Raw genomic sequence first — 24,671 nt, forward strand, 5'->3', positions numbered from 1 at the left:
ATATGGCAGTAGCAAGAAATGAGGGTATTTATAACCCCAATATATTCTTTGAATTCCCAGTCAGACAATGGCACTGTATACCAGTAGTAAAAATTGTGGGTGCACGTAACCCCAATATATTCTTTGAATTACCAGTCAGAAACTGGCACTATATGGCAGTAGCAAGAAATGAGGGTATTTATAACCCCAATATATTCTTTGAATTCCCAGTCAGACAATGGCACTGTATACCAGTAGTAAAAATTGTGGGTGCACGTAACCCCAATATATTCTTTGAATTACCAGTCAGAAACTGGCACTATATGGCAGTAGCAAGAAATGAGGGTATTTATAACCCCAATATATTCTTTGAATTCCCAGTCAGACAATGGCACTGTATACCAGTAGTAAAAATTGTGGGTGCACGTAACCCCAATATATTCTTAGAATTACCAGTCAGAAACTGGCACTATATGGCAGTAGCAAGAAATGAGGGTATTTATAACCCCAATATATTCTTTGAATTCCCAGTCAGACAATGGCACTGTATACCAGTAGTAAAAATTGTGGGTGCACGTAACCCCAATATATTCTTTGAATTACCAGTCAGAAACTGGCACTATATGGCAGTAGCAAGAAATGAGGGTATTTATAACCCCAATATATTCTTTGAATTCCCAGTCAGACAATGGCACTGTATACCAGTAGTAAAAATTGTGGGTGCACGTAACCCCAATATATTCTTTGAATTACCAGTCAGAAACTGGCACTATATGGCAGTAGCAAGAAATGAGGGTATTTATAACCCCAATATATTCTTTGAATTCCCAGTCAGACAATGGCACTGTATACCAGTAGTAAAAATTGTGGGTGCACGTAACCCCAATATATTCTTTGAATTACCAGTCAGAAACTGGCACTATATGGCAGTAGCAAGAAATGAGGGTATTTGTATTCCCAATATATTCTTTGAATTCCCAGTCAGACAATGGCACTGTATACCAGTAGTAAAAATTGTGGGTGCACGTAACCCCAATATATTCTTTGAATTACCAGTCAGAAACTGGCACTATATGGCAGTAGCAAGAAATGAGGGTATTTATAACCCCAATATAGTCTTTGAATTCCCAGTCAGACAATGGCACTGTATACCAGTAGTAAAAATTGTGGGTGCACGTAACCCCAATATATTCTTTGAATTACCAGTCAGAAACTGGCACTATATGGCAGTAGCAAGAAATGAGGGTATTTGTATTCCCAATATATTCTTTGAATTCCCAGTCAGACAATGGCACTGTATACCAGTAGTAAAAACTGTGGGTGCACGTAACCCCAATATATTCTTTGAATTACCAGTCAGAAACTGGCACTATATGGCAGTAGCAAGAAATGAGGGTATTTATAACCCCAATATATTCTTTGAATTCCCAGTCAGACAATGGCACTGTATACCAGTAGTAAAAATTGTGGGTGCACGTAACCCCAATATATTCTTTGAATTCCCAGTCAGAAACTGGCACTATATGGCAGTAGCAAGAAATGAGGGTATTTATAACCCCAATATATTCTTTGAATTCCCAGTCAGACAATGGCACTGTATACCAGTAGTAAAAATTGTGGGTGCACGTAACCCCAATATATTCTTTGAATTACCAGTCAGAAACTGGCACTATATGGCAGTAGCAAGAAATGAGGGTATTTGTATTCCCAATATATTCTTTGAATTCCCAGTCAGACAATGGCACTGTATACCAGTAGTAAAAATTGTGGGTGCACGTAACCCCAATATATTCTTTGAATTACCAGTCAGAAACTGGCACTATATGGCAGTAGCAAGAAATGAGGGTATTTATAACCCCAATATATTCTTTGAATTCCCAGTCAGACAATGGCACTGTATACCAGTAGTAAAAATTGTGGGTGCACGTAACCCCAATATATTCTTTGAATTCCCAGTCAGAAACTGGCACTATATGGCAGTAGCAAGAAATGAGGGTATTTATAACCCCAATATATTCTTTGAATTCCCAGTCAGACAATGGCACTGTATACCAGTAGTAAAAATTGTGGGTGCACGTAACCCCAATATATTCTTTGAATTACCAGTCAGAAACTGGCACTATATGGCAGTAGCAAGAAATGAGGGTATTTGTATTCCCAATATATTCTTTGAATTCCCAGTCAGACAATGGCACTGTATACCAGTAGTAAAAATTGTGGGTGCACGTAACCCCAATATATTCTTTGAATTACCAGTCAGAAACTGGCACTATATGGCAGTAGCAAGAAATGAGGGTATTTATAACCCCAATATATTCTTTGAATTCCCAGTCAGACAATGGCACTGTATACCAGTAGTAAAAATTGTGGGTGCACGTAACCCCAATATATTCTTTGAATTACCAGTCAGAAACTGGCACTATATGGCAGTAGCAAGAAATGAGGGTATTTATAACCCCAATATATTCTTTGAATTCCCAGTCAGACAATGGCACTGTATACCAGTAGTAAAAATTGTGGGTGCACGTAACCCCAATATATTCTTTGAATTACCAGTCAGAAACTGGCACTATATGGCAGTAGCAAGAAATGAGGGTATTTGTATTCCCAATATATTCTTTGAATTCCCAGTCAGACAATGGCACTGTATACCAGTAGTAAAAATTGTGGGTGCACGTAACCCCAATATATTCTTTGAATTACCAGTCAGAAACTGGCACTATATGGCAGTAGCAAGAAATGAGGGTATTTATAACCCCAATATATTCTTTGAATTCCCAGTCAGACAATGGCACTGTATACCAGTAGTAAAAATTGTGGGTGCACGTAACCCCAATATATTCTTTGAATTACCAGTCAGAAACTGGCACTATATGGCAGTAGCAAGAAATGAGGGTATTTGTATTCCCAATATATTCTTTGAATTCCCAGTCAGACAATGGCACTGTATACCAGTAGTAAAAATTGTGGGTGCACGTAACCCCAATATATTCTTTGAATTACCAGTCAGAAACTGGCACTATATGGCAGTAGCAAGAAATGAGGGTATTTATAACCCCAATATATTCTTTGAATTCCCAGTCAGACAATGGCACTGTATACCAGTAGTAAAAATTGTGGGTGCACGTAACCCCAATATATTCTTTGAATTCCCAGTCAGAAACTGGCACTATATGGCAGTAGCAAGAAATGAGGGTATTTATAACCCCAATATATTCTTTGAATTCCCAGTCAGACAATGGCACTGTATACCAGTAGTAAAAATTGTGGGTGCACGTAACCCCAATATATTCTTTGAATTACCAGTCAGAAACTGGCACTATATGGCAGTAGCAAGAAATGAGGGTATTTATAACCCCAATATATTCTTTGAATTCCCAGTCAGACAATGGCACTGTATACCAGTAGTAAAAATTGTGGGTGCACGTAACCCCAATATATTCTTTGAATTACCAGTCAGAAACTGGCACTATATGGCAGTAGCAAGAAATGAGGGTATTTGTATTCCCAATATATTCTTTGAATTCCCAGTCAGACAATGGCACTGTATACCAGTAGTAAAAATTGTGGGTGCACGTAACCCCAATATATTCTTTGAATTACCAGTCAGAAACTGGCACTATATGGCAGTAGCAAGAAATGAGGGTATTTATAACCCCAATATATTCTTTGAATTCCCAGTCAGACAATGGCACTGTATACCAGTAGTAAAAATTGTGGGTGCACGTAACCCCAATATATTCTTTGAATTACCAGTCAGAAACTGGCACTATATGGCAGTAGCAAGAAATGAGGGTATTTGTATTCCCAATATATTCTTTGAATTCCCAGTCAGACAATGGCACTGTATACCAGTAGTAAAAATTGTGGGTGCACGTAACCCCAATATATTCTTTGAATTACCAGTCAGAAACTGGCACTATATGGCAGTAGCAAGAAATGAGGGTATTTATAACCCCAATATATTCTTTGAATTCCCAGTCAGACAATGGCACTGTATACCAGTAGTAAAAATTGTGGGTGCACGTAACCCCAATATATTCTTTGAATTCCCAGTCAGAAACTGGCACTATATGGCAGTAGCAAGAAATGAGGGTATTTATAACCCCAATATATTCTTTGAATTCCCAGTCAGACAATGGCACTGTATACCAGTAGTAAAAATTGTGGGTGCACGTAACCCCAATATATTCTTTGAATTACCAGTCAGAAACTGGCACTATATGGCAGTAGCAAGAAATGAGGGTATTTGTATTCCCAATATATTCTTTGAATTCCCAGTCAGACAATGGCACTGTATACCAGTAGTAAAAATTGTGGGTGCACGTAACCCCAATATATTCTTTGAATTACCAGTCAGAAACTGGCACTATATGGCAGTAGCAAGAAATGAGGGTATTTATAACCCCAATATATTCTTTGAATTCCCAGTCAGACAATGGCACTGTATACCAGTAGTAAAAATTGTGGGTGCACGTAACCCCAATATATTCTTTGAATTCCCAGTCAGAAACTGGCACTATATGGCAGTAGCAAGAAATGAGGGTATTTATAACCCCAATATATTCTTTGAATTCCCAGTCAGACAGTGGCACTGTATACCAGTAGTAAAAATTGTGGGTGCACGTAACCCCAATATATTCTTTGAATTACCAGTCAGAAACTGGCACTATATGGCAGTAGCAAGAAATGAGGGTATTTGTATTCCCAATATATTCTTTGAATTCCCAGTCAGACAATGGCACTGTATACCAGTAGTAAAAATTGTGGGTGCACGTAACCCCAATATATTCTTTGAATTACCAGTCAGAAACTGGCACTATATGGCAGTAGCAAGAAATGAGGGTATTTATAACCCCAATATATTCTTTGAATTCCCAGTCAGACAATGGCACTGTATACCAGTAGTAAAAATTGTGGGTGCACGTAACCCCAATATATTCTTTGAATTACCAGTCAGAAACTGGCACTATATGGCAGTAGCAAGAAATGAGGGTATTTATAACCCCAATATATTCTTTGAATTCCCAGTCAGACAATGGCACTGTATACCAGTAGTAAAAATTGTGGGTGCACGTAACCCCAATATATTCTTTGAATTACCAGTCAGAAACTGGCACTATATGGCAGTAGCAAGAAATGAGGGTATTTGTATTCCCAATATATTCTTTGAATTCCCAGTCAGACAATGGCACTGTATACCAGTAGTAAAAATTGTGGGTGCACGTAACCCCAATATATTCTTTGAATTACCAGTCAGAAACTGGCACTATATGGCAGTAGCAAGAAATGAGGGTATTTATAACCCCAATATATTCTTTGAATTCCCAGTCAGACAATGGCACTGTATACCAGTAGTAAAAATTGTGGGTGCACGTAACCCCAATATATTCTTTGAATTACCAGTCAGAAACTGGCACTATATGGCAGTAGCAAGAAATGAGGGTATTTGTATTCCCAATATATTCTTTGAATTCCCAGTCAGACAATGGCACTGTATATCAGTAGTAAAAATTGTGGGTGCACGTAACCCCAATATATTCTTTGAATTACCAGTCAGAAACTGGCACTATATGGCAGTAGCAAGAAATGAGGGTATTTATAACCCCAATATATTCTTTGAATTCCCAGTCAGACAATGGCACTGTATACCAGTAGTAAAAATTGTGGGTGCACGTAACCCCAATATATTCTTTGAATTCCCAGTCAGAAACTGGCACTATATGGCAGTAGCAAGAAATGAGGGTATTTATAACCCCAATGTATTCTTTGAATTCCCAGTCAGACAATGGCACTGTATACCAGTAGTAAAAATTGTGGGTGCACGTAACCCCAATATATTCTTTGAATTACCAGTCAGAAACTGGCACTATATGGCAGTAGCAAGAAATGAGGGTATTTATAACCCCAATATATTCTTTGAATTCCCAGTCAGACAATGGCACTGTATACCAGTAGTAAAAATTGTGGGTGCACGTAACCCCAATATATTCTTTGAATTACCAGTCAGAAACTGGCACTATATGGCAGTAGCAAGAAATGAGGGTATTTATAACCCCAATATATTCTTTGAATTCCCAGTCAGACAATGGCACTGTATACCAGTAGTAAAAATTGTGGGTGCACGTAACCCCAATATATTCTTTGAATTACCAGTCAGAAACTGGCACTATATGGCAGTAGCAAGAAATGAGGGTATTTGTATTCCCAATATATTCTTTGAATTCCCAGTCAGACAATGGCACTGTATACCAGTAGTAAAAATTGTGGGTGCACGTAACCCCAATATATTCTTTGAATTACCAGTCAGAAACTGGCACTATATGGCAGTAGCAAGAAATGAGGGTATTTATAACCCCAATATATTCTTTGAATTCCCAGTCAGACAATGGCACTGTATACCAGTAGTAAAAATTGTGGGTGCACGTAACCCCAATATATTCTTTGAATTACCAGTCAGAAACTGGCACTATATGGCAGTAGCAAGAAATGAGGGTATTTGTATTCCCAATATATTCTTTGAATTCCCAGTCAGACAATGGCACTGTATACCAGTAGTAAAAATTGTGGGTGCACGTAACCCCAATATATTCTTTGAATTACCAGTCAGAAACTGGCACTATATGGCAGTAGCAAGAAATGAGGGTATTTATAACCCCAATATATTCTTTGAATTCCCAGTCAGACAATGGCACTGTATACCAGTAGTAAAAATTGTGGGTGCACGTAACCCCAATATATTCTTTGAATTCCCAGTCAGAAACTGGCACTATATGGCAGTAGCAAGAAATGAGGGTATTTATAACCCCAATATATTCTTTGAATTCCCAGTCAGACAATGGCACTGTATACCAGTAGTAAAAATTGTGGGTGCACGTAACCCCAATATATTCTTTGAATTACCAGTCAGAAACTGGCACTATATGGCAGTAGCAAGAAATGAGGGTATTTGTATTCCCAATATATTCTTTGAATTCCCAGTCAGACAATGGCACTGTATACCAGTAGTAAAAATTGTGGGTGCACGTAACCCCAATATATTCTTTGAATTACCAGTCAGAAACTGGCACTATATGGCAGTAGCAAGAAATGAGGGTATTTATAACCCCAATATATTCTTTGAATTCCCAGTCAGACAATGGCACTGTATACCAGTAGTAAAAATTGTGGGTGCACGTAACCCCAATATATTCTTTGAATTACCAGTCAGAAACTGGCACTATATGGCAGTAGCAAGAAATGAGGGTATTTATAACCCCAATATATTCTTTGAATTCCCAGTCAGACAATGGCACTGTATACCAGTAGTAAAAATTGTGGGTGCACGTAACCCCAATATATTCTTTGAATTACCAGTCAGAAACTGGCACTATATGGCAGTAGCAAGAAATGAGGGTATTTGTATTCCCAATATATTCTTTGAATTCCCAGTCAGACAATGGCACTGTATACCAGTAGTAAAAATTGTGGGTGCACGTAACCCCAATATATTCTTTGAATTACCAGTCAGAAACTGGCACTATATGGCAGTAGCAAGAAATGAGGGTATTTATAACCCCAATATATTCTTTGAATTCCCAGTCAGACAATGGCACTGTATACCAGTAGTAAAAATTGTGGGTGCACGTAACCCCAATATATTCTTTGAATTACCAGTCAGAAACTGGCACTATATGGCAGTAGCAAGAAATGAGGGTATTTGTATTCCCAATATATTCTTTGAATTCCCAGTCAGACAATGGCACTGTATACCAGTAGTAAAAATTGTGGGTGCACGTAACCCCAATATATTCTTTGAATTACCAGTCAGAAACTGGCACTATATGGCAGTAGCAAGAAATGAGGGTATTTATAACCCCAATATATTCTTTGAATTCCCAGTCAGACAATGGCACTGTATACCAGTAGTAAAAATTGTGGGTGCACGTAACCCCAATATATTCTTTGAATTCCCAGTCAGAAACTGGCACTATATGGCAGTAGCAAGAAATGAGGGTATTTATAACCCCAATGTATTCTTTGAATTCCCAGTCAGACAATGGCACTGTATACCAGTAGTAAAAATTGTGGGTGCACGTAACCCCAATATATTCTTTGAATTACCAGTCAGAAACTGGCACTATATGGCAGTAGCAAGAAATGAGGGTATTTGTATTCCCAATATATTCTTTGAATTCCCAGTCAGACAATGGCACTGTATACCAGTAGTAAAAATTGTGGGTGCACGTAACCCCAATATATTCTTTGAATTACCAGTCAGAAACTGGCACTATATGGCAGTAGCAAGAAATGAGGGTATTTGTATTCCCAATATATTCTTTGAATTCCCAGTCAGACAATGGCACTGTATACCAGTAGTAAAAATTGTGGGTGCACGTAACCCCAATATATTCTTTGAATTACCAGTCAGAAACTGGCACTATATGGCAGTAGCAAGAAATGAGGGTATTTATAACCCCAATATATTCTTTGAATTCCCAGTCAGACAATGGCACTGTATACCAGTAGTAAAAATTGTGGGTGCACGTAACCCCAATATATTCTTTGAATTCCCAGTCAGAAACTGGCACTATATGGCAGTAGCAAGAAATGAGGGTATTTATAACCCCAATATATTCTTTGAATTCCCAGTCAGACAATGGCACTGTATACCAGTAGTAAAAATTGTGGGTGCACGTAACCCCAATATATTCTTTGAATTACCAGTCAGAAACTGGCACTATATGGCAGTAGCAAGAAATGAGGGTATTTGTATTCCCAATATATTCTTTGAATTCCCAGTCAGACAATGGCACTGTATACCAGTAGTAAAAATTGTGGGTGCACGTAACCCCAATATATTCTTTGAATTACCAGTCAGAAACTGGCACTATATGGCAGTAGCAAGAAATGAGGGTATTTGTATTCCCAATATATTCTTTGAATTCCCAGTCAGACAATGGCACTGTATACCAGTAGTAAAAATTGTGGGTGCACGTAACCCCAATATATTCTTTGAATTACCAGTCAGAAACTGGCACTATATGGCAGTAGCAAGAAATGAGGGTATTTGTAACCCCAATATATTCTTTGAATTCCCAGTCAGAAACTGGCACTGTATACCAGTAGTAAAAATTGTGGGTGCACGTAACCCCAATATATTCTTTGAATTCCCAGTCAGACAATGGCACTATATACCAGTAGCAAGAAATGAGGGTATTTATAACCCCAATATATTCTTTGAATTCCCAGTCAGACAATGGCACTGTATACCAGTAGTAAAAATTGTGGGTGCACGTAACCCCAATATATTCTTTGAATTACCAGTCAGACACTGGCACTATATGGCAGTAGCAAGAAATGAGGGTATTTATAACCCCAATATATTCTTTGAATTCCCAGTCAGACAATGGCACTGTATACCAGTAGTAAAAATTGTGGGTGCACGTAACCCCAATATATTCTTTGAATTCCCAGTCAGAAACTGGCACTATATGGCAGTAGCAAGAAATGAGGGTATTTATAACCCCAATATATTCTTTGAATTCCCAGTCAGACAATGGCACTGTATACCAGTAGTAAAAATTGTGGGTGCACGTAACCCCAATATATTCTTTGAATTACCAGTCAGAAACTGGCACTATATGGCAGTAGCAAGAAATGAGGGTATTTGTATTCCCAATATATTCTTTGAATTCCCAGTCAGACAATGGCACTGTATACCAGTAGTAAAAATTGTGGGTGCACGTAACCCCAATATATTCTTTGAATTACCAGTCAGAAACTGGCACTATATGGCAGTAGCAAGAAATGAGGGTATTTGTATTCCCAATATATTCTTTGAATTCCCAGTCAGACAATGGCACTGTATACCAGTAGTAAAAATTGTGGGTGCACGTAACCCCAATATATTCTTTGAATTACCAGTCAGAAACTGGCACTATATGGCAGTAGCAAGAAATGAGGGTATTTATAACCCCAATATATTCTTTGAATTCCCAGTCAGACAATGGCACTGTATACCAGTAGTAAAAATTGTGGGTGTATATAGCCCCAATTCTATTGCTAGGGGACTTGCAGGGTATTTCTTTGGTGAAGGTGGGGGGGCACACCGTTGGAACGGGTATCGGGGGTATATATCGGGTATACGGGAATACACTGACAGTGTATTCCATTCAGGATCCTGGGAAAGCTGGGTTGCGGCGATTGAGCCCGTCAGTGCCACGTTACACTGACAAGCTTCTCCCTGGAATTTAGCTCTTACAAGAGCTGTTGTGGTTGTCTTCTCCTTCCTATCCTAGCCTGTCCCTGCCTACCCAGAATCTAAGCCCTAGCTAGCTGGACGGAAACCTCCGTCCTCGGTGAATTGCAAGCTCAGAATGACGCGAACCTGGGCGGCGCTGTTCTTTTAAATTAGAGGTCACATGTTTTCGGCAGCCAATGGGTTTTGCCTACTTTTCTCAACGTCACCGGTGTCGTAGTTCCTGTCCCACCTACCCTGCGCTGTTATTGGAGCAAAAAAGGCGCCAGGGAAGGTGGGAGGGGAATCGAGTAATGGCGCACTTTACCACGCGGTGTTCGATTCGATTCGAACATGCCGAACAGCCTAATATCCGATCGAACATGAGTTCGATAGAACACTGTTCGCTCATCTCTAGTTACAGCCATGCTCCCTTTTGATAAGCTCACACCTTTCCTGGTAAGCCACACCCACTTGTCTTATATAAACTATTAGAAAGTGTCAAAAACACTTAGAAAATAAGATGTAAAGCATGTATGCCCTATTTTGGGTGAAAATTATGTAAGAATTATTGTGCTTTTTATTAGTTAATCTTCCCCAATGTGTCCTGCTGAATTTTGAAAGTGAAATAGGGAAGGCTACAAAATAATTGCCTTTAGAATAAGGCATTCCACTCTCTGTATCACACTACAGAAAATGTTGGTGCCATATAGCAGCAAACAGTGCTGCTCAGGGCTCATTCACATCTGTGCCCGGGGTCTCCGTTATGCAAGTTTATGTTTCCTGCACGAAACTGGGCAGGAGACGGAAACCTACAGGCATTTTTCAAACCCATTCATTTGAGCGTTTTATGCTCTCCGTGGCGAAACTTTTTTTTTAACCAGACACAAAGTCGGACATGCAGGGCTTTGTGTCCGGTTTAAAAAAAATGGTTTCGCCACGGAGAGCACAAAATGCTCACGGGCGCTCACGGCCAGATATGGTCTGACAGGTTTCCATCTTCTGTCTGCAGAAGACGGAAATCTGATAACAGAGACCCAAACGCTGGTGTCAACCCAGCATGAATGAGATTCCTCTCAGCTGTAGCTTATAACTTAGGTATTGCTGTTTTTTTCCCATTTTATTTTGTAACTGTTTTGCTTGTTTATGCCATTATTATGTTGTCTCTTTTTGTAAGCAATTTTTTTTATTTAACTGTTCACTTTTATGCTCTATTAATCTTTTACCTTTTAAAGTGGTGGGTTTTTTATTAAATGTCATTTTTATGAGAATATTTTGTACAAAAAGAAAGAAGAAATGGGGGCGGAGCCTGACCGCGAATGGCGCCGGACGTCTCTCACTAGAGCTCTGACACACTGTGCCTTCACCTGCCTCGCATAGCCTATCCCCAGCGAACCGACATGGGCAAAAACAACAGAGACAGATCCCTGGAGACCCCAAGCACACCCAGGCCGAACAAACAAGGAGATATGCAACGTTTTCTCCGGAAAAAAGCACTTACTCCTCCGGGGAGCGCTCTCAAGATGGCGCCGGAGCGCGGGACGGAGAGTGAGTATATGGATGACTCTGAGGATGATGTTGCTAATGGAGCGGAGGGCAGTAGCAACGATATGGTTCACATGTCTAAGAATTTCTTACAAAAAGCTTTGGCTAAAGCAGTGGCTGAAATTAAATCAGAAATACAATCTGTGGGACAACGTGTCCAAGCTTTAGAGGAATCGTATATGGCAGTTAGATCCCACGCAGACATTGTGGCGGATCAGTTTTACAGGCACAAATCCCTGATAGATAGATCCTTGATGTTAGTAGAGGATCAGGAGAACCGCTCTAGGCGCAAAAACATTAGGCTGAAAGGCCTTCCAGAATCTGTGTTACCTGAGGAGTTATCCAAAATGGCCGCGAGTCTCTTTGCTGATTTACTGGGACAAGACCGCGCTCAGACTGTAGTCATTGAGAGAATTCATAGGGCCTTGAGAGCCAAACCTAAACAAAATGAGCCTCCAAGAGACGTAATTTGTGGCTTACTATCATATGTGGACACTGCAGAGATACTAGCAGCAGCTAGATCCAGAGAAAAAATTACTTATGGAGAGAACGAGATCTCTTTATACCAAGATGTGGCGCCCTCCATTTTGGCGAAACGTAGGCTCCTAAAACCACTGCTAGAAGTACTGAGAGTACGCAATATTCAATATGCGTGGCTATACCCCTTTGGTCTCGCGGTCATGCTAGGAGGGAAAAGGCTGGCCATACACACACCAGAGGACTTACCTGCTATATGGAGACATCTTGACTTAGACCCAATTCCGATCCAATCATGGCTTCCATCGGCTGATATTGACCCGGTTCCAGAGCTACCACCGCTTACAAACTGGGCTGGCGGGGGGAAATGCAAATCTCCAAGAATGCGCAAAGCCTTGTCTAAATTGAGGCACGAGACATCTTGAAACTCTTCTGTTTTGTATATGTTGTTGATTGGGAGTTCTCCAAGATTAAGTATATGTCTTAAGCTATTACTTAGGAGATATCCCTCATGGCATACTTAACCTTGCATTTGAATCTGATTCCGGCAAGATTCATTTCTGTTGGCCTGTTATACTGTTGTACTTTTGCTCATGTTATATTCATGTTGACAATTTTCTCTTAAGCTTTCTCACTTCTGATAAACGTATTAGGCGAGGTAGTGAAGGCACGCTACCGATCAGGAACTACTCTTCTCACCCCGACTTGTTCACCTTTTCTTGTGTCTCATTCAACAGCGGTCTTGGTGGTGTCCCTGGTAGTACACCATCTGGTTACTCTTATTGTCCCAGGGGTGGCCTGCGTGGGGGACACACTTGGGATCGCAACAAATCCAATTATATCCTCTCCCTCCCACCCCCCCCTCCCCTAACCCTTACTATCCTACCCACTACCCCCCCTCCCTGCTCTAGGGTTATATAATCAGTCAAGAATTTAGGTGACGAACTTTTAGTAGTGTACATATCTTTAACATTTTGTTGTGTTACAGGCCTCTGCTGGTACCTCAACCCAAAGCTCCAAAATGACCAGTCCAAAAGGAACATCAAGTGATCCCGCACATTTCACAATTACCACATTCAATGTAAAAGGCTTACATTCTCCGCAGAAAAGGCACTGGGTGATGAACTTGTGCAAAAGGTTAGCATCTGATGTCTTAATGCTTCAGGAGACACATTACACCCAAGATAAACTCCCAAAACCGCCCAAATCAATTTATACACAATGGTACTACTCCAACAGTCTCTCATCCAACTCCAAAGGGGTCGCAATAGCGATCAAAAATTCTTGTCCTTTCTCGTTATGTGGGCAGCACTCTGACCCAGATGGCAGATTCTTGTTTGTAAAAGGCTATTTAGCAACCAGGAAAATCACTCTTGCCACGGCATATGCACCTAACAATAAACAGGTTTCGTGGTTAATAGATATGCTTCAAGACCTTGCACATTTCTCTGAAGGGGACATTATCCTTGGTGGAGATCTCAATGTGGCAATGAACCCCTTAGTTGACACATCAATAGGGAAATCAGCCATCTCCCAAAAAGCCTTAGGCCGCCTTCAGGGAGCCTTTCAAGACCTACATTTATCGGACTCGTGGAGAGTTTATAAACCCACGGATAGAGATTATACCTTCTTTTCTACACCTCACACCTCATACCAGAGACTAGACCACATTTTTTGCTCCACCACCATGATCTCACAGATCACTAAATCGACTATAGGATGCATAAGCATCTCAGATCACGCTCCGGTCACCACCACATTTACCTTTCCAGACCTCCCTGCGAAGCAATGGACATGGCGACTCAACGAGTCCCTGTTAGATAACCAGGACACAACAAAACAGATTGCAGAGGAACTCTCATTGTTCTTCAAATTAAATAGCTCCCCCGAAATCAGCCCGTCTCTCCTATGGGAATCTCATAAAAGCTACATCCGAGGAGTTTTAATAGCAAAGGCTTCAATGGTCAAAAAAGCTAAACGCAAAGAAATAGACTCTGTACTAGCACAGATTACTTCCTTTGAAAGGATACACAAACAACAAACCCTTAGGAATGTGCAACCTGAACTCTTAAAATTGCGTGAAAAGTTAAAACAGCTACTGAATAACAACACAGTCAAAAGTCTATTATACTCTAAACTTCGCTTTTATGCACATGGCAATAAAGGCGGCCGCCTAATGTCAGCAATGATAAAGAAGGAAAGGGCAAAATCACATATAGCGGCAGTCAAAAATCAATCTGGTGTGCTACAGAGAGACACTACAGATATTGCTGATGCCTTTCATTCATTCTACACAAATTTATATAATTTAGACTCTCCTAACACCATCTCCACAGAGACAGGCAAAGACCAACTCATGACAGACTTTCTCACCTCTATCTCTCTTCCTAAACTATCAGACACAGCCCATGATACCCTCTTGTCACCAGTAACCTCAGAAGAAATTCTACAAGTGATCAACTCTTTTCCCTTAGGGAAGACCCCTGGACCTGACGGGCTACCGCTTTTATATTATAAAAAATTTACACGACAACTTCTCCCATATTTAGTAGACACATGCAACTCCTTCCTCCAAGGAAATAAGATGCAAAGGCAGACTCAGGAAGCTCATATAGTTCTCCTTGCAAAAGAGGGCAAAGACCCTCAAGATTGTAGTAGTTATAGACCCATATCTCTATTAAACTTAGATTTAAAAATATGGTCAAAGCTTTTAGCCATGAGAATGAAACAGTTTCTACCAGAGATTATCTGCGACGAACAGTCAGGTTTTGTTAAGAATAGAGAAGGCAAGGATAACACAACTAGATTGCTACACGCCATGACAATAGCAAAGAAAGAAAAACTACCATTAATCTTACTGAGTGTCGATGCCGAAAAGGCATTCGATAGAGTGTCCTGGAAATTTATGGAAGCCTCTCTTCTGGCTTTTGGCTTCCCAAAGCCTTTTGTCAGTGCAATTCTCACCCTATACGAACAACCACACGCCAGGCTACGCATTAACGGGTCCTTGTCAGATTACTTTAATATTTCAAATGGTACCCGTCAGGGATGTCCGTTATCCCCATCCCTATTTGTGATCACTCTGGAGACGTTGCTCCAGGCTATAAGGCAAAACACTAAAATCCATGGATTTCAGAGAGGGAAAGCTTCCCTACAAGCCGTTGCATTCGCTGACGATATATTATTTTGCATATCTAACCCAGATATAGGCCTACCCGAACTGCTAAACTCCTTACACAAATACGGACAATTATCAAACTATAAAATAAACATTTCAAAATCAGAAATATTAAATGTGTCCCTTCCCAAGATAGAAGCATCTAGATTAGCAAAAGACTCTCCCTTTATTTGGAAATCTACAACCATTAAATATCTCGGGATACATCTTCCTGCAGATCTTAAAGAAATATACAGACACAATCACCTTCCTCTACTTAAAACTGTTCAAAAACTACTGTTGGAGTACGACCTGCCTTTGATCTCCTGGCTAGGAAGAAGAAATTTATTACAAATGTACATAGTCCCAAGAATTTTATATATGCTTCAAATGCTGCCTGTACATGTCCCGGCAGAGTTCTTCTCTTCCCTGCGGAGAATGTTTTCCCGATACTTGTGGAGACAAAAGACACCCAGAATCTCCTACTCCTTTCTTACTAAGTCAAAAAGAGAGGGAGGTCTAGCTGGACTTACTTCTCTATTACAGAGCTATCCAATTATCCCGCTGGATATCATACACATCACCAATAAAATCTCAGTCATTAGCTTTCCTAGAGGAAACTAACCACGGGCCTAATATGCTAAAACAGCTTTGGCTACCTAACCCCAAGATGTTCAGGCGTCCTGAATATGATGCTTTGTTGAGAGGACCAGCAGAGACCTGGCATTTCTATAAGGACAAGTTGATCACAAAGGTCTCCCCCCTCTTACCAGCAAATCTCGCCCCATATCTAACTTCCTTCAACTCCACAGACCCCTCAAATTGGTGGCAGAGGCTAGGCAATCTCAGGATTAAGGACCTGTCTCATGGAAATGTTCCTCTATCTCAAGAGGAATTACAACAAAAGCTATCACTGACCAGCATAAACTTTCTGGATTATGCTAACTTCAAACATGTAATGGCTGATTTGGCCCAAAAAGTAAATCTTCAGAGACAACTGTCTCGTTTTGAGATGTGCTTGACCTCCGCCTCTACAGCTAACAGAAAGATCTCTGCTTGCAAAACCTACCTTACACAATCTGATCATTCTTCTAAACCCACTTATCTACATTCCTGGGAATCTGAACTTAAACTATCTCTCACTGACTGTGAGACGAATTTCATTCTTACTCACTCACATGGTTTCTCCACTTGCACAAGAATGCAAGAATTGCATTTTAAGGTCCTATCACGTTGGTACAGGTCTCCATCATGGTCGTACCACAGAGGACTGTCCTCCAATGACACTTGCTGGAGATGCAAAAAAGCCTCTGGCAACATGTTGCACATCTGGTGGGAATGTGAAAGCATTCAAAAATACTGGGAAGAAATTCTAGAGCAGGTCAGATTGATCACAGGCTCGACCCCTAAAGTAGGCCCTGCAGAAGTATTGCTTTCTAAACCCTCCACAAATTACACACCATCCAAGAAGAACCTAATAACGCATCTATTAGAAGTAGCTAAATCTATCATACCACTTTTTTGGCTCCAAACGACACCACCAACCATTCCTCTGTGGAAAGAAAAAGTGTACCAGGTAGCACGGTTCGAAGAACTGATCAGCTGGAAAGACAGGACTCATGACGAATACAGTAAGATTTGGGGCCCCTGGTGGAGGTACTGCTCATAAGACCCTTATACCGATAAATTGAATCCTTTATTGCACTCCTGAAACTAGTCACATAGTTTTCATATTTAGCCCTTTCAATCCTTACTCCCCCTATTACCCACATATTCCTCCCCTTTCCAACCCTCCTCCCCCCCTACACTCACTAAACCCCCCATTCCTCCCCACCCTACTTATCATAGTTATCTCAACTTTGCTCTCTCTACCCTCAGACAGTTGAGACACGTTTCAAAATCGGAACACCCGCAAGTTGCATTGATGTTACGATGTTTCTCACCTAATGTGGTGTTTGTTTATTAGTAATAATCTTGGAAACAAACCTTGTTTTTCATTTCTGTTTTAAAACATAGTTATCGACAAAGATACGATTTCTTTATATTGTATTTCAATGGTGAACCCTTGTATATCTCTGTAAAAATCTTACAAAAATTCAATAAAAATGAGAATTTAAAAAAAAAAAAAGAAAGAAGAAATAAGAACAATAGATCCATTTCAAGGCAGAGACATTTAATTCAGTAAATACAGCAATAACAGCAATATGCTGAACATATAGAAATGAAAAAAGTTAAAAACAAATAGTTGTGCAATGCTCACAAAACAAACCACAATGGGGACAAACCCAGTAGGCAGGCTGTACTTCTTAGTCATGTATTGCGGCTCTGTAATTAACTTAAAGGTCATTGACAATAAGATTATAATCTATCCCAGGGGCACAGGTCTACAACCATTGTGCAATACAAGTGTAGTGTAACCTGAGACCACAGTGGCAGAATCAGGGGCACTCCCAAAAAACATGAAAGTTTCCAGCAGGTATTTAGTACCGAGGCATTCCACTGGTCAACAAATTTTCAAAAGTTGTTTGTTTCTGAAATGAAATGAGTCATTCCCTAATGATTTTTATGGTTTTATGTGCTGAATTCAAATATCACAAGGAAAACTGTCAATTGGCTCTAGTTTCTATGATATCGAAGAGTTCTCATTTTACTGTTTTGTGAATTGTATAGAATATGATACATATTTATTACTTCTGTAATAAAAGAGGTGCAAGTTTACTGTTCTTACAATTTTGGAAATATATTCTTAGGAAACTTAGTTCTATCTAAAATCAACTATAATTTATAGTCATATCTAAGAATTTTTTACAAATGAAGTATGTTTATTGAACTTTGGAACGTAGATCCTTATTGAATTGCTATTCGGCTCCTTTACTCACGTCTCTTGTATTCAGACATGGGATTGTCTCTGATAATTGTCCAGCAGTAGTCTGCAAGCATTGATGGGTTCCATTTACCCTGATATCTCTTTTCCATAGTCGCAATTTCCTGATGAAATCGTTCACCATGTTCATCGCTCACCGCTCCACAGTTTGGTGCAAAGAAGTCTACATGAGACTGTAAGAAATGAATCTTTAAAGACATGTTACATCCCAGGTTTTTATATGCCTTCAGGAGATTTTCAACCAACTCTTCATAATTTGGTGTTTCCCAAGAAATTAGTCACGACTAGCTTGAATGCTTCCCATGCAGTCGTTTCTTTGCCACGCAGCAAATGGTAAAACTCGTCATCTTGAAGAAGCATACGAATCTGAGGACCAATAAAGACTCCTGCTTTTATCTTCGCTTCACTCAACCTTGGAAACTTACAGAGGAGATATTTGAATGCCTCTTCATTTCTATCCATTGCCTTTACAAAATTCCTCATAAGACCAAGCTTGATATGTAAAGGAGGTAACAGAATCTTTCCTGCTTGAACAAGTGCTGGATGCATAACATTTTTAGTCCCTGGCTGCAGTGACTTTCTGAGTGGCCAGTCTCTTTTCTTGTAGTGTTCTGATCTTGCACGACTGTCCCACTCACATAGGAAGCAGCAGTACTTGGTGTATCCTCCCTGTAGACCAAGCACTAGCGCTACCACCTTCAAGTCACCACAGAGGCACCACAGATGTTGATCATAGTTTATGCATCTCAAGAGCTCTTTCATGTTGTTATAGGTTTCCTTCATGTGAACAGCATAACCAATTGGAACTGATGGTAGTGCATTGCCATTGTGAAGTAAGACAGCTTTAAGTCTTAGCTTTGATGAATCAATAAATAGCCTCCACTCATCGGGGTTATAGCTGATTTTGAGAGCATCCATTAAACCACAAACGTTATTGCATACAACAAGATCACCCTCCATGAAGAAGAATTGGACAAGAGACTGTTGAGGGTTCCTAAAAAAAGAAATTCGAACATCATCTGCCAACAGATTCCACTGTTGAAGTCTGGAACCTAAGAGCTCGGCCTTACTCTTGGGCAGATCTAGATCTCTAACAAGATCGTTAAGTTCACTTTGCGATATAAGGTGCGGTTCAGTGGAGAGTGATGCAGGAAAGTCTGGATCTGACGAGGTAGATGGTTCATGACAAACTCCTTCTTCCTCGTCAGTGGAATCGAGCGAGAATGTTTCTGGAGCATTTGGAACTGGCAATTCTTCATAATGAGCTACTGGGCGTATCACAGATGGAATATAAGGATACTGTAAAGTCCACTTCTTTCTTTTTGAAATTCCTTTCCCAATTGAGGGCACCTTGCAGAAGTAGCAATTGTCACTATGGTCAGATGGCTCTCTCCAGACCATTGGCACTGCAAACGGCATAGACTGTCTCTTACGGTTCAACCACTATCTGAGATTTGAAGAACATGTATTACAGCATATGTGAGGAGCCCGACTCTTGTCCTGGTCGCCTATTTTACAGCCAAAATACAGGTGGTAGGCTTTCTTAACCATAGGAGTCAGACTTCGCTTCTGTGACGCAAACATCACTTCGCCACATATGTAGCAGAAATTATCTGCTTTGTTACGGCAAGTCTGAGGCATCGCTGAACATCTATAGACTGAACGATAGGCCTATAAGCCGAACTAAGATGTATAAGATGTCTCCTCCCAGTCTCTTTCACTAACAGAGTTTTTTTTTTTTTTTTAAACAGCCTGACTTTATCAACAATAACAACCTCACTAGACAAATGCTTATACATGCAATCACAGCAGTAGTTGTTGCATACAATATCTATATTCCAACAAATATGCCAGTGGATGATGCAATACTGAAGATGCCAACTTTTCTCAGTATTGTATTACAGGCTGTCAGAAATATAAAATGCACGTCTATATCATGAAAAGTAAAGCCAATTTTAAAATTTTAGCATCAATTTCAATCTCAGCACCCCAAAATTAGTTAAGAACAACTGGTTTGATGCCCGAAACATTTTGGCTGTTAACCAGCAACAAGACAAGTACTATATACAATGCCACTGCATCAAAAACTTGTACTGAATCTTTTTGTAGGTTACACATTGTTAGATTTCTAAACTCCCCTCCAAATCAGCATGGATGACACATCTGACAGTGTTTTTTGTGGAGTTGGGTCTGTCAAAATACCATAAATTCCCGAAATAAGATCTTTTGTTGCGAAATGTAGCTGCCACATGTTTCACCAGGTAATACAGAGCATGCACATGTGCAATGTGTTACACATATCTGTGATGTGGAAGCAATATCCAACAACCTCTCAATAGGAAGTGATAGGTGTACCTTACTGTGCTACTGTATTATGGTATATAAAAAGCTTGTTCATTCCTTTTCAGCCTTTAGGTGCTGTAAATGGTTGATACGCAAATAGATCTGTGATCCATTTCATTCCATCTTAGGTTATCCCACAATTCAGGAAAAGCAACAGGAACTCCAGAACTAGTTAGGGGACAGGAGAAACAAGCAATTACACAGGCAGATTAGTACTAGAATTCCCAAGACTTAGGACAGGTCCACAGAAAGTAAGGTGGGGGGGGGGGATCCGCGCTTCTACAGACAGTTAACCCTTACATTGCCAATAATCTAATATTGTTTGCCATTGTGCAACACAGTCTTTAAACAAACTTTTTTATTGACAAGACAATCCTGCTAGTGAAAAATGTTTTGTTGAAGACTATTTTGGGCAAAAGTTAACATTATTTCATTAAATGCATACTGCAGTTTTAACAGAAAAGTGCTGCTGATTTTGCCTGTGCAAATTGTAAAAAAAAAAAAAATCCATTAAATACATGCAGTTGTTCCCAATACACAGTCTAGCTGGTGCTAATATTATAAAAACATTTTCTAATGTCATGAAGTCTTTTTTGTGCTTTAGTGACTGATCCATACACATGTGAAGGAGCATTGTTGTTAATCTCAAGAAAATATTTTAAGTGATTCTCTGAATGCGCAAGTGTATACTGTATATAAATATATATATACAGTAGTATGGAGGAGGAGTGTGACTACCAACAATAAGGATGTGGTTTTGGTGGCATCGCCAGAAGCTGCAGAATTGATGTACTTCTTGAGAATGAAGATAAAGTTTTTAATTATTCAGCTGGCTCTTCTCAGTCATGATGTGTAGGATCTGCAAGCATAAACTTAACTGTGGCCATGCAGGAACAAATGTAGGAATGACAGTACACATGAACTCACATGAAATGGTTTCATATGAAAACACTGTTCTCATACTTCTCCCTGTGATCTTCATTGTAGGCAGTCCACATCTGCACCTATAACATGGTCATCATCATTATCATCATCATCACCAACTGTTTCTTCTACTCCTCCTCTTCTACTCCAATGTCAGTCTTCAATAGGGGAATGTGTGGCCAGGAGAAAGCAATATGTGCCCAGTGCCTATATGGCAGTTGTGAAATTTAACTTGCATCTGGACAAGCTAAAACAACAAAGTATAGACAAAATATAGTATTCAGTCATTTTACAGTGCTTTTTAGTTTTTTTATCCCCCCCCATAATTGTCAGCCTATACATGGTAATATATGCCTTCCACTACGAAAGGAACTGCTCAATGATATCAGTGCATCACTCATGCACGGACATCATCACAACTTGCCACCTATAAAGCCATGTATGGGCACCAGAGAGACAGTGGCGTAACTACCACAGAGGCAGCGGAGGCGGCTACCACAGGGCCCGGGCCATTAGGGGGCCCGGTGACCGCCACTACCGCTGCGTTTTTTTTTTTCAATAGGCTGTTACGGGCCCTATTCACTTGCTGATCCTGGCTGGGCTGGGATCGGCAAGTGACACCGCGGGCCCCACAAAGGCTATCATTATACTCGGGGGTCTTTGCAGACCCCTGAGTATAATGATTGGCGGACCAGAGAGGTAAAGGAACATAAAAAAAACTGTTACTTACCTCTCCGCGATCCTGCCAGGCCTCCGTCCTACTTTTTCTGACGTCTCTGACGTCACATGAACCCAGCATGCTTCCCGGGTCATGTGACGTCCGACATCATTAAAGAAGGATATGAGCGCGGGCGACAGCATAGGAGCCGGAGACAGGTAAGCAACAGTGTTTTATTTTAATGTTCTTATTCCCCGGGTCTCCGATTATTATACTCTGGGGTCTGAAAAGGGGTGTCCACAGAGGGACATAATACTGTGTGCAGGGGCCACTATTGGGGTTAATACTGTGTGCAGGGGCCACTATTGGGGTTAATACTGTGTGCAGGGGCCACTATTGGGATTAATACTGTGTGCAGGGGACACTATTGGGGATAATACTGTGTGCAGGGGCCACTATGGGACATAATACTGTGTGCAGGGGCCACTATGGGGGATAATACTGTGTGCTGGGCTTACTAAGGGACATAATAGAGTGCGGAGGAGGGGGTCGTTCGAGGTCTTCGGCATCAGTTGGGATGGGGGGGGCCCATGTCAAAAGTTTGCCACGAGGCCCCGCCATTCCTAGTTACGCCACTGCAGAGAGACATCATTAAATTCTTGACGTTACCCATCGACACCTTATATTGTGCTGCTCCTAAGTGCTTGCAACCAGCTGGCCAACACAAACTAACTGTCGACACTGGTAAGGAAAACCTTAGTATAACATCTGCTCGCTTCCCTTTTACTCATATTTCCTGCATCCTAGCACCTTCTACATTGTTTCTTTTATGAGATACCTCTATAGTACTGTTTATTGACTCCTAGAACCCTGTACCTTCTTCCCCCCATGAGTTTTTCTTCTATGGGAAAATACCTCTCTAACACCCCTCCCCTGCCCGTACTGGATCTTTATTAGTAGTCCCCTTTTCTGAAATAAGGTGATCCCCCCATTCTCTATAACTCCCCCCCCCCTCCATTTTCATGCCATAATTTACTCTATACTGATGTTTTCACTTATTTAGAGCTACAATGGAACCCCTACCCCAATCAAATTTCCTGATCTCTTCCACATTTAGATTTGCCATCTTCTAATTGTGGATAATTCATGGTATGCCTTGTTTTTATAAGTCAATTCGTTGTACATATCTTGCTCATGGTCTCCCTCTTTTTTTGTTGAGAAAATTTGCAAAATCACAGGCGCAAAATAACGCGGCGTATACGCTCCTAACTCCCATTGAAATGAATGGGAGCATTTTGAGCGCGTAATCTGCCGGCACGTGTATACGTGCCAGATCATGCTCCACATTACATCGTGTGAACGCACCCTATTATACTCTGAAATTAGGTCCCAGGAAAGTGCTCAGTCTGGAAAACATGGAATGTATTCATGGACCGAACAATCTGTGTGAAACTGGCCTAAAAGATACAATATATAAGATAAGATAAGATAATCCTTTAATAGTCCCACAATGGGGAAATTTCAGTGATACAGTTTCATAGATGGTACAGTAGTATATAACAAGAGAGAAAAAACACATACAAGCTCATGGCAGATAGAGAAATCCTAGGAATTATAGCAACTAAAAAAGAAAGCAACACAGACACACTGCAGGATCATTTAGTTCTCTGTGTGGAGTGTTGTTAATAATAATACAGCCCGACCGTGGTTGGAGGACATGAGGAGGGGTCACAGCATGTGGATATAACAAGCAGAAAACATTTTTGCAGAGGTGGGGGACATATGCAGCTATCATGATAACATGTGGCAGTTCCTTTGTAGGTAGTGAGATCTCCTGCTCACAGCTGATAGTTTGGTATCTTGTATCAGCACTATTGTCCATTAACCACAAAAAATGCCCCAAATGTCCTTCATCACAGCCCTCCTCCGTTCTTCTTACCACTGTTTTCTACTGCCCAGAGAGGTCTGAAGCCATATAGGTATACATGGTGCTGCTCTCTTGCCAATCTTCCATAACTCCTGGGGGTAGGTGGGTGATAGTAGGTTCCCAGGCTGTAACAGAGTCCCACGTGTCCACAGTAATAGAAAGAAATACCAGTCAGCTGTAGCACCTTCACACACCAGCAATAGACTCCAAAAATCATCTCCTTGAAGGAAGAAGTCCGCATTTCCATGTAGTTTTCTCCTCCTTGCCGCATGGTGAGCCATGCTGTCCTAGCTGGGGGGATGGTAACAGGCACATGTGGAAACCAGCTGAACCAGGTCTTGTCGTTGTCCATGCTTTACAATAGAAACAAAATACTCCACAGGGTCTTCCATTCGATTTATAGTTGCTAATTCATAGTGCTAGATTGCTTAGTTACACGATTCTTGAAGATACAGAGGAAAAGAGTGAGAAAGGAAAGATAAAGATTGCTCCCAGCTTGGAGCCCTGTATCGAGGCAGCCACTAAGGGCGCCAGGAAGTAGGGTCAGAGACTCAAATT

The sequence above is a fragment of the Leptodactylus fuscus genome, chromosome 5, assembly GCF_031893055.1.
Source record: "Leptodactylus fuscus isolate aLepFus1 chromosome 5, aLepFus1.hap2, whole genome shotgun sequence".
NCBI classification, from domain to species: Eukaryota; Metazoa; Chordata; class Amphibia; order Anura; family Leptodactylidae; genus Leptodactylus; species Leptodactylus fuscus.